This window comes from Palaemon carinicauda, chromosome 6 (assembly GCF_036898095.1).
Source record: "Palaemon carinicauda isolate YSFRI2023 chromosome 6, ASM3689809v2, whole genome shotgun sequence".
NCBI lineage: Eukaryota > Metazoa > Arthropoda > Malacostraca > Decapoda > Palaemonidae > Palaemon > Palaemon carinicauda.
This window is the reverse complement of record NC_090730.1, coordinates 108,598,390-108,612,217: the sequence shown is the minus strand read 5'-3', so window position 1 is coordinate 108,612,217 and position 13,828 is coordinate 108,598,390. Positions and strand designations below refer to the sequence as shown.

General features: G+C 38.9%; 1 pseudogene; it reads right to left on the bottom strand.

Annotated features, from left to right (window-relative positions):
* LOC137643187 (uncharacterized) overlaps positions 1 to 12,010 on the bottom strand; it is a 28,940-nt pseudogene extending 16,930 nt beyond the window's left edge.
* Positions 12,011 to 13,828: the final 1,818 nt, after the last annotated feature.

Sequence of the window (13,828 nt, the reverse complement as noted above, 5' to 3'; positions counted from 1 at the left end):
TCAAACCCCTATGGAAGGAAAGTGGTTTTCAATATGGATCTATATGAATTTATCGAAGAGGAGATATTGGCTATGTGTCCACTATCAGTGTGGAAAGTACATAAAGTACCAGGAAGATCAATGATTATCCCTACTGCCCAGGATACTGATGTAGCTTTCCACATAGAAATAGAAAAAAAAAAAAAAAGGATTTGAGTTCGACCTTTCAGGCAGAAGCAACTGTAATGTTTTAATTGCTTAAAATTTGGGCATCCTTCCAAAGTTTGCAAGAATGATAGAATTTTTAGTACTTGCTCCAATCTTTACCATAGAGAATGTACGGTTGAGGCAAGGAGCTTGAACTGCAACTCTATTCATAAATCTAATGATAAGAGCTGTCAGTTTTATTAGTTAGAAGAGGCTGCCCTCAATAAATCAATTATTGAACATATAAGCGGGGGGCATGCCAAGAGATTATTAGATAAATCTACAACCTATGCAAAGACATTAAAAACAGGAGAAAAAGTTCCTCGAGAAACATCTAGCCCACCTACTACTGCAGGTAGTTTTTGAAAATAGATTCACCATTTAAAGTGCTGCATAATAGTACAAGAATATCTCCTCCTAAAGATTTATCATTGAGTATCAACAAAAAGACATTACCCACCACTCCCAAACCTTTGTGTCCTTTACAAATGATAGTACTAACCTCTCCAAGGCCATATCCTTGCCTGATTTAATGGAGATTCCACCTAAAACCAAGTTATCAGGTGTACCTGTAGTGGGGAAGGTACAAAAACCTGGTAGCTCATAACCTATCAATATTAAAAGAGAGAATCCTCCCTCTTTCTCACCCCCTTACATAAGAATTATAAGTTATAGCATCGAATGAATATGATATTTTGTCTGTTCATGTTTCTGAAGACAATTTAAATGAATCAGAAATTCAAGTTGAGGTCTACAATCCCTCTCAACAATTAGATCAAAAGGACAAAATGAAAATAATAAACTCAAAACCCAATCTATGAAGATACTCTCTAATAAAACCACCGGTGAATAGTGTTATATCAAAACTTACAAATGGGAAGTCTTCATCCAAAGCTTCTTCCAAAAAATAAACCATAGTTTTTCCTCCATTTTGCAATGGAATCGTCAGGGTTGAAGGGTCAAACATGAAGAACTCAAGCTCCTAATTCATAATCATTCCCCCATAATCGTATGTCTACAGGAATGTAAGCTTGGTGTTAACACTCCTAGTCCTCGAGAGTATGTTAGCTATAGAACACCATATAATCAACAAGCAGGGAGCCATTGCAGAAGGGGCATATACGTTTGTCGAGATGTTCCCTAAATACCCCTTTCTACTTGTACACCCCTGCAGGCAGTGGTTGTACAAATTGAAATAGGGAGAAAATATACAATATGCTCTTCGTACTTACCTCCAAAAGATAATATTTGATATGATGATTTGATAGAGGTCATTCAACAACTTCCTCAACTTTTTCTCTTACTGGGAGATATAAATGGTAGACATCCTTTATAGGGTGATGTGTTGACAAACACAAGGGACAATTTTATCTCATCAATTGGGGAGAAAGAGGATGTCCATGAACTTCCATGTTCAGACAGGTACCTTGTCATGCATTGATCTTTCAATTGCATGATCTAACTGCCTTCTTGATTTCGATTGGACATTAGATGATTGGCATACCAGCGATCATGCACAAATCATTATAAACACCAACAATTGTCCACCTTTAAAGAGATTCCTACGATGGAATCTTGACAAGGGGGACAGGGATAAATTTCGTGAGCTAAGTGAAATTGAGGCAGATGCAGAACAGGTTTAAAATATAGATGATGTGATAGACTTACTGAATGGAACTCTCCATACAGCAGGAGTCAATTCAATTCCCAAAACAACAGGGTTATTCAAATGACAACCAGTCCCTTGGTGGTAATCAGAGCTAACTGCCCTGCACAGAGCCACAGAAAAGCTCTCTTAACACGATTGCGTAGACACCAAACTGATGAGAATTTAATTATATACAAGAAATGTAGGGCAAAGTTCTGTCGTGCCATGAAAGAAGCTAGGGGCCAGTCATGGATGTCTTTTGTTTCCTCCATTAACCGTAGGAAAGCACCATCTTCTGTGTGAAGGAAAATAAAAAAAGATAGCTGGCTGATTCACCTCAAACACACCACCAGGGTTGAAGGTGAATTGTCAGTATGTAACTGAAGCAAATGATCATTTTTCAAACGTATCATGCAAGTGTGAAGGAGCTCCTGGTCAGCAGTATAGGAGCATTGAAGAAAAGAAAATTTTAGATTTTGCAACAGGAAGGGAAGAGTCTTTTAATTTTGCTCTTACTGAAAGAGAATTTGATTCCGCACTTGCTCATTGCAACAATACAGCCCCAGGACCCGATGGAATTACATATGCAATGATTAAACATGTAAATTTTAATGCAAAGTTACTTATTTTAAGCAGTATTAATAGAATATGGCATGATCATAGTTACCCAAGTGTTTGGGAAATAGCCATGATTTTAGCCTTTTTAAAACCAAATAAGGACAAGTTTTTAGCAACAAACTATCATCCTATTGCATTGACATCTTGTTTATGTAAAATAATGAAGAAGATGGTCAATGGAAGGCTGATGTGGTACCTTGAAAAGAAGGGTATTTTATCACCCATTGAATGTGGATTCAGAAAAATTAATTCAAAGACTGATGTGTTGATATGCCTTGAGTTTTCTATTTATGAAACCTTTGCTTCCAAACAGCACTGTGTGACAATCATTTTTTTACCTTGAAAGGCTTATGATACTACATGGAAATATGGTATCACTAAAACCATTCATGAATTATGGTTAAGAGGAGAGCTACCACTGTTTATCCAATGATTTCTTTCACATAGAGTTTTTCAAGTGAGAGTGGAGGAAACTCTATCAGAGAGTAAATGTCAGGAAGAGGGAGTTCCTCAGGGTAGTGTGCTGAGTGTAACACTGTTTGCACTAGTAATTAATGGGATATCCTCAGTCATTCCCCGGGATGTTCTCTCAACACTATTTGCGGATGATCTCTCCATATCCTTTGCTGGAGCAAGAATGGCAATGGTTGAGAGAAAACTACAACTCGCAAAGGACAAAATTATTCAGTGGGTTGATATGAATGGGTTTAAGTTTTTAACAAGCAAAACTACTATCATACATTTCTTTTGTATCAGAGGAGTACATCCAGACCCACTTATATACATGAAAGTTCAATGGATCCCATGTGTAGATGGAGCTAAATTTTCAGGATTAATTTTCGATTGTAGGTTGACATAGGTTCCACACTTAAAGGTTTAAAGGTAAATGTCTTGAGGCTCTGAATTTTTAAAAGTATTGTCCCATACATCATGGGGGCAGACCGTAAAACTATTTTAAAATCATACAAGGCCTTAATTTTCCAAAATTAGTTATGGGTGGGAAATATACTCCTCAGCCACCCTTAGCCGATTAAATATGTTAGATGCGATACATCATGCTGGTATAAAACTGTCCACAGCAGCGTTTAGAACCTCACCTGTGCCAAGCCTCCTTGTTGATTCTGGAGAGTTACCTCTAGACCATTTCCGCATGTCTTCCATCTTTCGGTATTGGTTTAGGTTACAAAGACTCCCTAACTCTTTAGCTTTTGAGACTGCAAGCCTTGTAAGGAACTCAACATACTTTGAGTTGCACCCAAAATCTCCTCAACCTTATGTATTTCGACTAAACCAGTTATTAAATATTCCTGATAAAATTTGAGGTAAGGTACTACCATTTAAGATATCATCAATTCCTTAGTGGAAATTACCAGAGATATCTCTCTGTAAATATTTTATTGGTGTTAAAAAAAAGAAAAAAAAACTTGACTGAAATAGAAGCGAGGTCTCTTTTTATGGAACATGTTGAAGAACAAAAAGAATCAACTTTTATATATACCAATGGCTCCAAATCCGATGCTGGCATTGGATTTGGAGTAAATAGTAGTTATTTTAACTGTTGAGGGGTACTTCCTCCAATATATTCCATATTTACTGCTGAATTATATGCATACTAACCGCTATTGAGAAAATAGCGTTAAAAAGGGGGAAGGGCAATTTTATCATTTATAGTGATTCAAGAAGTGTCCTTCAAGCTTTAGAAAGTTTTTATTCTAGTAACCCTTTAGTTTTAAAGATTTTTGAGTGGCTTTTAATTATTGGCGTAAAAAGTATAACAGTTCGATTTTGCTGGGTTCTGGCACACGTAGGTGTGTGTGGAAATGAAGAGGCAGGTTCACTAGCAAAAAGCGCTGCAGCCGAGTTGCTACCAAGGTCTCCCATTCTTTGTAATAATTTTTTTACTAACAATTAGGAATTTTATTTATAACAACTGGCAACAGCATGGGGATAGTTTAAGCGAAAATAAAATGAGAGAAATATCGATTGGTATATCCACTTGCAGGTATAATGGGATGCCCCGAGAACGGGAGACTACTCTTTGTCGTCTCCGCACTGGTCACACTTGGATGACACACGAGTTTCTGCTAGCTGGCCAACACCATCCATATTGTGCCGACTGTTTGATACCGTTGACAGTGAGGCATTTGTTGACTGAATGTCCCACGTATAGTACTGAAAGAAATAGATATCTGTTTGAGGCTCGTGGTGAAGATGGCAGGTTCATCCTTGCCAAGATCCTTGGACATCATGTGTCGTTCAATGCTAGTGGCATTTTTAAATTTATATCAGAGGCAGGTGTTCTTAATGTTATTTAACTTTTATAACATATTTACATCTGGTGGCATTTTTAAATTTACATCACAAGCAGGTCGTCTTTATGCTATTTAACTTTTATAACATATTTACTTCTCTGGTTTTAATAGAATATTCTTTTAATCTTTATTTATGATAAAAGATATCGGCGTCAATAACTTTCACTGTCAGGATGCCAGAAAACTTCAAATCAATCAATCAATCCATATTTGATAGAATAACACCCTAATGAAAGTTACAATCATACATAAATGACTAATCATTGGTAATTACTAAGATTTCTCTCCCGGGATCCCGAGATCCCGGTCATCTCCTAAGGTTATACAATCCTGGGATTTCACTCATTGTTCCGGTATTTCCCTCGACAAACTATTGGAAATTCAAATCGAACAGTTAAATGCTATTTATCTTTTATAACATATTTTTTTCTTGTTTTTTAATTGAATATTCTTTTAATCTTTATTTATAATAAACAATATCGGGGTCAAGATGCCAGAGAACTTTAAATCAATCAATCAACTTCATGTACCCCTATTTGTGTGGTCTCATGCTGTTTTTCAGGCTTTGGTAAATTATTTCCGTTGAGAATGCTACAGTCAACATCATCACTAGCAGTAATTGTAGTAGTAGCAACAGTAGGAGGAGGGGGAGTAGTAGTAGCAGTATTAGTAGCAAATGCAGGTCTAGAAGTCATAATACTTTTAGTAGGACTTACGCTCGTAGCAATATAACTAACATTATCCATCATTCTTGTTACTGTGGCATTACTGTACACTCCACTCCAGTATCTTTTGGATAACCACTAGTAAATTCTGGAAACGCTAATAGTATGAAATGAAACAAATGACGTACTATACTGTTTCATTTGGCGGCTAAAATCAAATTATTTTATGCATTAATATATACAAAAACACAACTAATAAAAATTTTCTTACCAATATTGGATTGAACATTTTCATTTATTTCAATATTTTCACAATCTTTAGAATTTTCCCTGGTCAGTTGATAGATGAATCTAATAGCCATAATGCAACTATTAGTCTAACACTTTTTTCACTGAAAACAAAGTCTTTCTATATGAATTCTAGTTAATAAAAGCAAAAGTGTAATATCTACCAAAAGCATAGACCATTTACCATGTTTCACGAATGAAGTTATCTCAGATTATCTATTTTCTAAAGCAGGAATGGTACTTACATGATTAAATTTAGAGTAATTGTAATGCACTTACCATTTCAGAAAATTTAAACATATACAAAATGCACATCATATATATACCATATTCAAGATTGTTAAAATTCTTGAGTTGATAAGTCAGCAACCAGTTTGATGTATAATTGATTGGTGGTGTAAATCTATTGATGTATCTGAAAATATGCATTTCAATAATATGTGCATTATACAAAACATATGTATATAAATATATACACAAAAATATAGTACATAAAAATCATTTTACTAAATTATGTACTACAGTTATCTAAATTATCAAAGACATACATACAAATATGAATAGATATATCCAAAATTGCACAGGGCAAAATATAAATAGAATGAAACGAAGAAAGTCATGAAGGAAAGTGAAAGTATAGAATAATGGCCAAGGCTTTCTGTGCACTTTATTATGCTATCGGAATAAAGTACAGGAAAAGTGCTTAGTAGTATGCTGACTTTTTATTTTCTTTTGTAGCATACCCACATATAAAAAGGGATCTAAATTTTACATGGCTACAATTAAATCAGCATTTTTCATTAACTCACTTGTCTTTATAGGGTCAACATCTTATCTGGTGAAGCTAGTAGACCCTGTACAATAGATGTGGGCTTTTTGCATAGAAAAATATCTCATTGATAAAAAATCAGTTGATAATACCGTAATGACTAAACACATGTATAAAGTAGATAACACATACCTTCTACATGTTGGTCTGGGCAGGCATTGTGGCAAAATTTGTCAAAAGGTGAATATAAGTATTTTTTTTTTTTTATTTATTTATTTTTTTTTTGTGGAGAAATGCCGGTTGCACACATGATAGCTTGAATTTAGACGTTATGAGTTTTTTTGCTCAACTCCTGAATATGGATGAGTTTCGCCCATATCAAGTATCAAGGTGGACATATTACACTATATGCTTTACCATCCTATTTCACTAGAATACAAAAACCATTCTATTACGCTATAGTTTAGACTTATAGCATGTTGCAGAGAAATTCCAACAACTCTTGAACGCTTAAAAGTTAGGTTTCGTTAGGCTGAACAATGTAAGGTAACTTTTTGTGGGGCACATTGAAATAATTTTTTAAAAAATCCTATGGCTATTTTCGGAGGTACAGCCAAACTTATTTCCTTGGCTGTGACTCGACTACTCGTCTAGACCTGGGAAAAATGCGCTCTTGCTATTTCTAGAACTTTCTGCAAGGTTAGTTTCCTTTCTTGTAGCAATGTTTTCCTAAGCTCTTTTGAGTTAGTCTTTACTATAATTTGCTCTATTACCTTTGGTCTAAATTCCCAAGTTCACGCTACTTTCCTTACCTTAGTCACAAATGAATCTACTGTCTCACCTGATTCCTCTGATTCTTCGATGAGCTGGTAACATTCTAAGTACATATTTGCTTGAGAAGCAAATGGATTTGCGAGCCCTTCAATTGTTTTCTGTAAATTTCCTGAACTTCTAAATCTGCAGTATGAAGTAACAATGGTTTCTGGTGCTTTTTATATATTTTCCCTAGTGCTTCTACATAAATTTGGAAGCTGCTTTTCCACACTTGTAATCTTTTACCCACTAATTTTGGATTATCACCAATACTCAATCTGTCTAACGTCTGGACATCTATCGGCATGTTTGCTGTGATACTCATCGGTTTCGGTTAGGCTAGGAATTTGGAATTTTCTTCTAACCTTGTAGGCTATACTTTCATTGGCATACCTTGAACATTTTTACATTCTAAACCAACACTTTTTTTATTCTCTTAACATTCAGGAATTGGCACAGCACTGCTTGGTTGCTGGTTTAAATTTGATGAAGTCATGAAGTTAATCAGTAAAATAAAAAAATAGAAAGTTTGAAACCAAAAAATTTACTGCCGATTCCTTGCCTAAATTTATATTCAATATCAGTGGGGCTTACTAATTTGAAGCACATATTTCATGTATTATACTGTCAGTACTCACCATTGTTTATCTATAGGGAACCTGTGAAACAGCAAACGAGGACCAGTTTCTTTTCGTTTATTACAAATATCACACTTGTGTGACTTATTCACTGTTGGTGCCATAATTTCATTTGTGTCAACTGTCAAATTCAAAATATAAAGAAACAGACGACACATGCGATATACCTACAACACCAAATAAACACTGACCTGTCAAACTATTGTGTTCACGTTGGAGCTGGCAACAAGTATAATAAATGGAGCGAAAAATCTATTTTTGGGGTGATATAGCCATGTTGCCCTGATGGAAGGTTCCTTTAAGTAGCTTCCTAGGGTATATTTGACTACAGTGATATTCCCAGAGAATTTAACTTAAGGTGTCCAGAATTCTAACTCCTGGTGCGAATATCCTTAAAGTTTCCTTTAAGGATATCGCATAATATCGGGGGACGTATTCTTGACACGCCACATAGCAATCTTCATCCCACATAGCGTTTACGCTTCGAAGAAGGAAAGTGGCAAAATAAAAGAGGAGTTGTTATTAAGGTTCCCTTCCTCCGTTACTGTTTGAGTACCTATATGGTGCCATCATCGCCGCCATCTTTATTCCTTGTAGTGTTGAGCAGGTGCTACAGATACAGTATTATTGAGAGGGATCCTGCCAAGGCCTTCATAGAAAGGAGGGCGGGTCCATCAGGACGACAAGGCTGTATCACCCAAAAATAGATTTTTAGCTTCGCTCAAAATCCTTTTTTTGGGCTAAGGCCATGTCATCGTTATGGAAGTTTACCAGAGCATTAATGTATCTGTGGATTTTCCAATTGTGCCTTAACCTCAAGAAAATATTTCCTTGGTCGCTCTAGACATTAGAGACCTATGACGTTACCGTTATACGCCATTTCTTCTAATCATGAACTATGTTAGTGCTTTCTGCCCCCTACAGGGAAGAGTCATACTAGACTCAGGTAAAAGTCTCGAAGTTTGCATATTTCATATGACCAACATAGCAACAAATGGGCATATGGGTCTCACTGTATGCTCCACCAGTCAAAGTTTGTATTTTCAAAACGAACAAAGGGTCACATAAGCCACCATAGCATCCAAGGTATATCAGCTCAGCTGTATACCACATCAGATAAGTTTATATCCCTGTCGAAACAAGGTATGCTTGGGTAGAAAATATTTGCATACATTTAGGAACAAAGTTACTTCAGTTGCTCTATGTTATTATGCAGAATAATAAGGAATAAAAAAGTAATGCTCATACATAACTCTATTTATATAGGTTTGGGGCGAAATAAGACGCAAATAACAATCAGATATTTATTGGCAATCAATAAATAGTAATTCAGCATACATTTCATAGTAATATAAAGAATACAAGTGAATAATAATAATAAATATGGGGAATAAAGGCCAGACCAGAAATACTTGTTTCATCTGAAAACAAAAGTTCATGCCACTCAATTGGAAATTCAATAATTTTCTAATACTTTTCTGAGAAAGTCTGTCTATTTATACTTGGGTAAAAACACATGGCACTAGTGTTAAATCTATGTTTCTTTACCTTTAGACACTGGAACAGTCCATAATGTCACCTTCATGACATTTCACTTACCATGTTGCACTGTAAGGTGCCAACATGTACACCTTAACGAATTATAGTCCCAATTAATTCACTGTTCCTCACCGCACTAAGCGATAGCTTTTAGTACACTACCTGCCGTCACCACATATCTCTTTAATTCTTGCACTTGTTTCTCATAATGCTTGAAAAACACTCTGGATGACTTCCATCCAGCATTCGAGCAAAGACGCTCAAAATCTATGAACTGGAAAAAATTTAATGACAAAGCAATTTTTCTAGGATCGTGACCTGCGGGTGTACTGTCAGGATCCGTTCTGCGAATGCAATAGGTTATCTTAGCCCATAGTTGTTTCAGTGATAAGTGTGAGCCCGATGTTTCCCCTTTAAAGACCTGTCCTCCCCTGAAGTCCAAAGTTCTACGAAGATAAACCTTTAGACACTCCACTGGACACAGCAAGACATCTTCCTTCAGAGGGCAGATTCTCCAGGGACCCCACCTCCTGGTGGGTAGCTCGTTCTTGGCTAGAAACGTTTTCCTTTTTCCGTAAACTGAATATGGCCCTCTTCCCGAGAATGGGCCACTCTCTCACTAACTCTAGACCCCAAAGCTAGAGCAAACAAGAATATAACTTTTTGAGTCAAATCTTTCAGAGAGCAGCTCATTGTCCAACATTGAGCAAAAGTGTAGTACCTTATCCAAGGACCATGAGATGGGCTTTGGAGGTGCTGCAGGCCTAAGCCTAGCACAGGCCTTAGTAATCTTGTTAAAGAGTTCATTAAAAAAGTCTACTTGGAAAGGGTAAAGCAAAGGCCTAGTCAAGGCAGACTTACACATAGTTATCGTGTAGGCTGCTAAACCTTGTTCATGAAGATAAATAAAGAAGGATAATCAGAAATCTATTGAGATTTCTCTTGGTTTTCTTGCCTTGACATAAGCAACCCACTTCTTCCAAGACGACTCTTATTCCCTTCTGGTATGTTTAGACTTATATTCCTCTAAGAAGTCTATACTTTCTTTCAAGATCCCAAAAGCAACCCACTTCTTCCAAGACGACTCTTATTCCCTTCTGGTATGTTTAGACTTATATTCCTCTAAGAAGTCTATACTTTCTTTCAAGATCCCAAATCTTTTCCTTACTGCTAAGGAGAAAAAATCATGAGATGAAGGTCTTGGGTTTCCCATAATGAAGCGAAGACATTCGACTTCTGTATTTGTTGAGTCAGAACTGGGTCCGGCAGAGGAATGAGCCTTAGATGCAATTCCAATACTAGAGGGAACCAGTTGTTTCAGGGCCACTTGGGAGCCACTAGGGCTGCTGTTCCTTGAAAAGATCTCAGCTTGTTAAGGACCTTCATCAGCATAATGTTTGGCGGGAACAGATAAATCCTGGTCCATCTGTTCCAGTCGAGGTACATGGCGCCTGCCGCTTCCGCGAAAGGGTCCTCGTATGTGGCCACATAACGTGGTAGTTTCTTATTGTCGCTCGTCGCGAAAGGGTCGATCTGCAGTTCTGGGACTTGATATAAGATGAAGGAGAACGATCTTCTGTCTAGGGACCATTCTGACTCTATCGGCGTTAGTCTGGATAGAGCGTTCGCCGTCACATTGAGGAAACCTTGAAGGTGAACTGCTGATAAGTGTCATCTCTTCTTTCCCGCTAAGCGGAAGATGGCTAACATCACTTGGTTGAGTTGAGGTGATCTCAAACCTTAACGATTCAAACATTTCATTATCACCTCGCAGTCCAGAATCAGTCTTATGTGGACTGAAGGTCAAGGGGACAATTTCTTCAAAGTGAGGAAGACTGCCATGGTTTCCAAAATGTTGATGTGGAAGGTCTTGAATAGAGAGGACCAAGTTCCCTGGACTTTCCGTTAATGAGAGTGATCTCCCCATCCTTCCTTTGATGTGTCCATGTGGATGATGACTGAGGGAGGACTCGGTTGCAGAAGCACCGACCTCTTCAGGTTCTTGACCATCGACCATGGCTTGAGAAGTGATCGTAGTCGCATCGGCATCGGTCTTATTTGATCTCTTTGAGCGTTTGATGCGTATCTTCTCCAGACTCCTGATGCATCTTTTAGCTGAGCTCTTAACACTGAGTCTGTCACTGATGCAAACTGAAGAGAGCCCAGCACTCTTTCCTGTTGGTGTCTTGATATCCTGTCGGATTTTAGTAGTCTTTTGACAGATCCCACTATCTCTGTCCTCTTCTTTAATGGAATGGAGGGGTTATGTGACTGTAAGTCCCAATGTATACCTATCATTGAAACTTCTGAGCTGGAGATAGTCAAGACTTTTTTATGTTGATATTAAATCCCAGATGTTCCAGGAAATGGATCACTTTCTTGGATGCTTGCATGCATTCCGTCTTGGATGCTGCTCACACCAGCCATTCATCCAGGTAGGCCATCATCTGGACACCTTCTAGTCGTAGTTGTTGAACGACTGCATCTGCATGCTTCATGAATATCCTTGGGGCTATGTTTAGTCCGAAGGGCATGGCTCTGAAAGCATACTTTCTTTTTTTTAGCCTGAATCCTAGGTAGAAGGAGAGTGGGCAATTGATCGGAATGTGCCAATAGGCGTCTGCCATGTCTATGGAGACTGTGTATGCCCTTTTGGGCAATAGTTTCCTTATGTGTTGAAGGGTCAGCATCTTGAACTTGTCGTTTTCTATGAACTTGTTGAGTGGCGACAAGTCCAGAATGACTCTGAGTTTGTCTGAGTCCTTCTTGGGAACACAAAACAGCCTTCCTTGGAATTTGACGGACTTTGCTCTCCTTATCACCCGTTTGCTCAAGAGTTGCTCCAGAACAGGAGTGGGGTGTTGGTAGGATTAGGGAAATGATGGTGGAGCAGCCTTCCAGCTCCCACCTAGTCTATTCATGATCAGGCTGTGGGCCCAGGGATCGAAGGTCAAACGATCTCAGAATAGTCAGAGTTTTCCTCCTACTGGAAGCATCTCATTACTTCTGGGTTTTGGAGGGCTTGCCTCCTTGACCATGTCCTCCACTACCCCCTATTCCTCTTGAGGGACGTCTAGAGGAACCTCTAATTGACCCTCAACCTTTAGGGCGAAAGGTAGTGGTCTGCCTCTCATAGGCGGGAGTGAATGCTGGTGACTGAGTCACCACCTGCTGGGGTACCATCTAGTATGTGGGTTGGGGCTGTGCCACTATCTGGGGCACCCCAGTCATGGGAAGTTGCTGTTATTTTCTTGCGGGGCAAGAGGGTAACCTTGGCCTCTTTGGTTTCCTTTTCGGTTGAGGACCCTCATTCGGGGAAGACTTCCTTTTTGCCGACATTCCCTACTTTTGGAGAAGGTTCCTGTTCTCCGTGGCGGCCTTGTCGACTATCTCCTTAACCACCTCACTCGGGAAGAGGTCATTTCCCCAGATATTGGAAGATATCATCTTCCTGGGTTCGTCTTTTCCTGCAGCCGAGGCAAAAACGAACTCCCTGCAAGCCCTTCTAGCCCTAAAAAAGGCATAGAAGTCTTTGATCAGGGTTGCCAAATGTGTTTTGGCCACGACCATGAACATATCTGGGGATCTATGCTCACTGGCCATTGCCTCCAAGGTGGTCTGGAGGGACAGAGAGGCAGCAAGCCTTTCCTTCGTCTCCTGCTCCCTGCACAGGAGAATGTCAGACAACTTAGGGAGGTTTTCACTGAACTGACGTCCAGCTGTATCCGCCTCCAACATCCCGATTGAGAAGGTAAGCTGTATATCCTTCCAGTCCTTGTGATCTGTAGGCAGGGCTTTGGAAAGGGGCCTACACTCCTCCAGTGTAGGGCGAGGTTCCCTAGCTTCCACTGCCTTCATCACCGCCTTGAACCCTTTTTCTGCAAAGGGAATGGCCATTGCACCTGGCAACTTAGAATTAGTGAAGCCTCTGTCCTTCAGACTACTAGCCAACAAAGCTTGAGCCTTTGCATGGTCAAGCACTATGACCTTTTTCGGCTCTGTCTCCTCTTTGGATACAGGTTCCGCCTTTAGATGGACAAAGCAGTCTGGATAAGACTCAAAGCTGGGCCAGAATTCGATGTCCTTGATAAGGACAGTTCCCAGTTTTTTCTGAGATAAAAATCTTCCCATTCGTGATTGGTATGTACTCAGCATGCCTCCATGGGTTTACCTCAGGGCACAAGGGAAGATCTTTCACATTGAGTCTCCTTTGAGACCCATAGGACGCTGCAAGGTGATGAATCTCCTTCCTCAATGTAGCTTCCCTTTCTTCACTCCGTTTTTGGAACGTCTCCATCCTAGCCATGATGGCAGACAGGGTCTTGTCTGTTGCATCAGATGGAGGAGCAGAG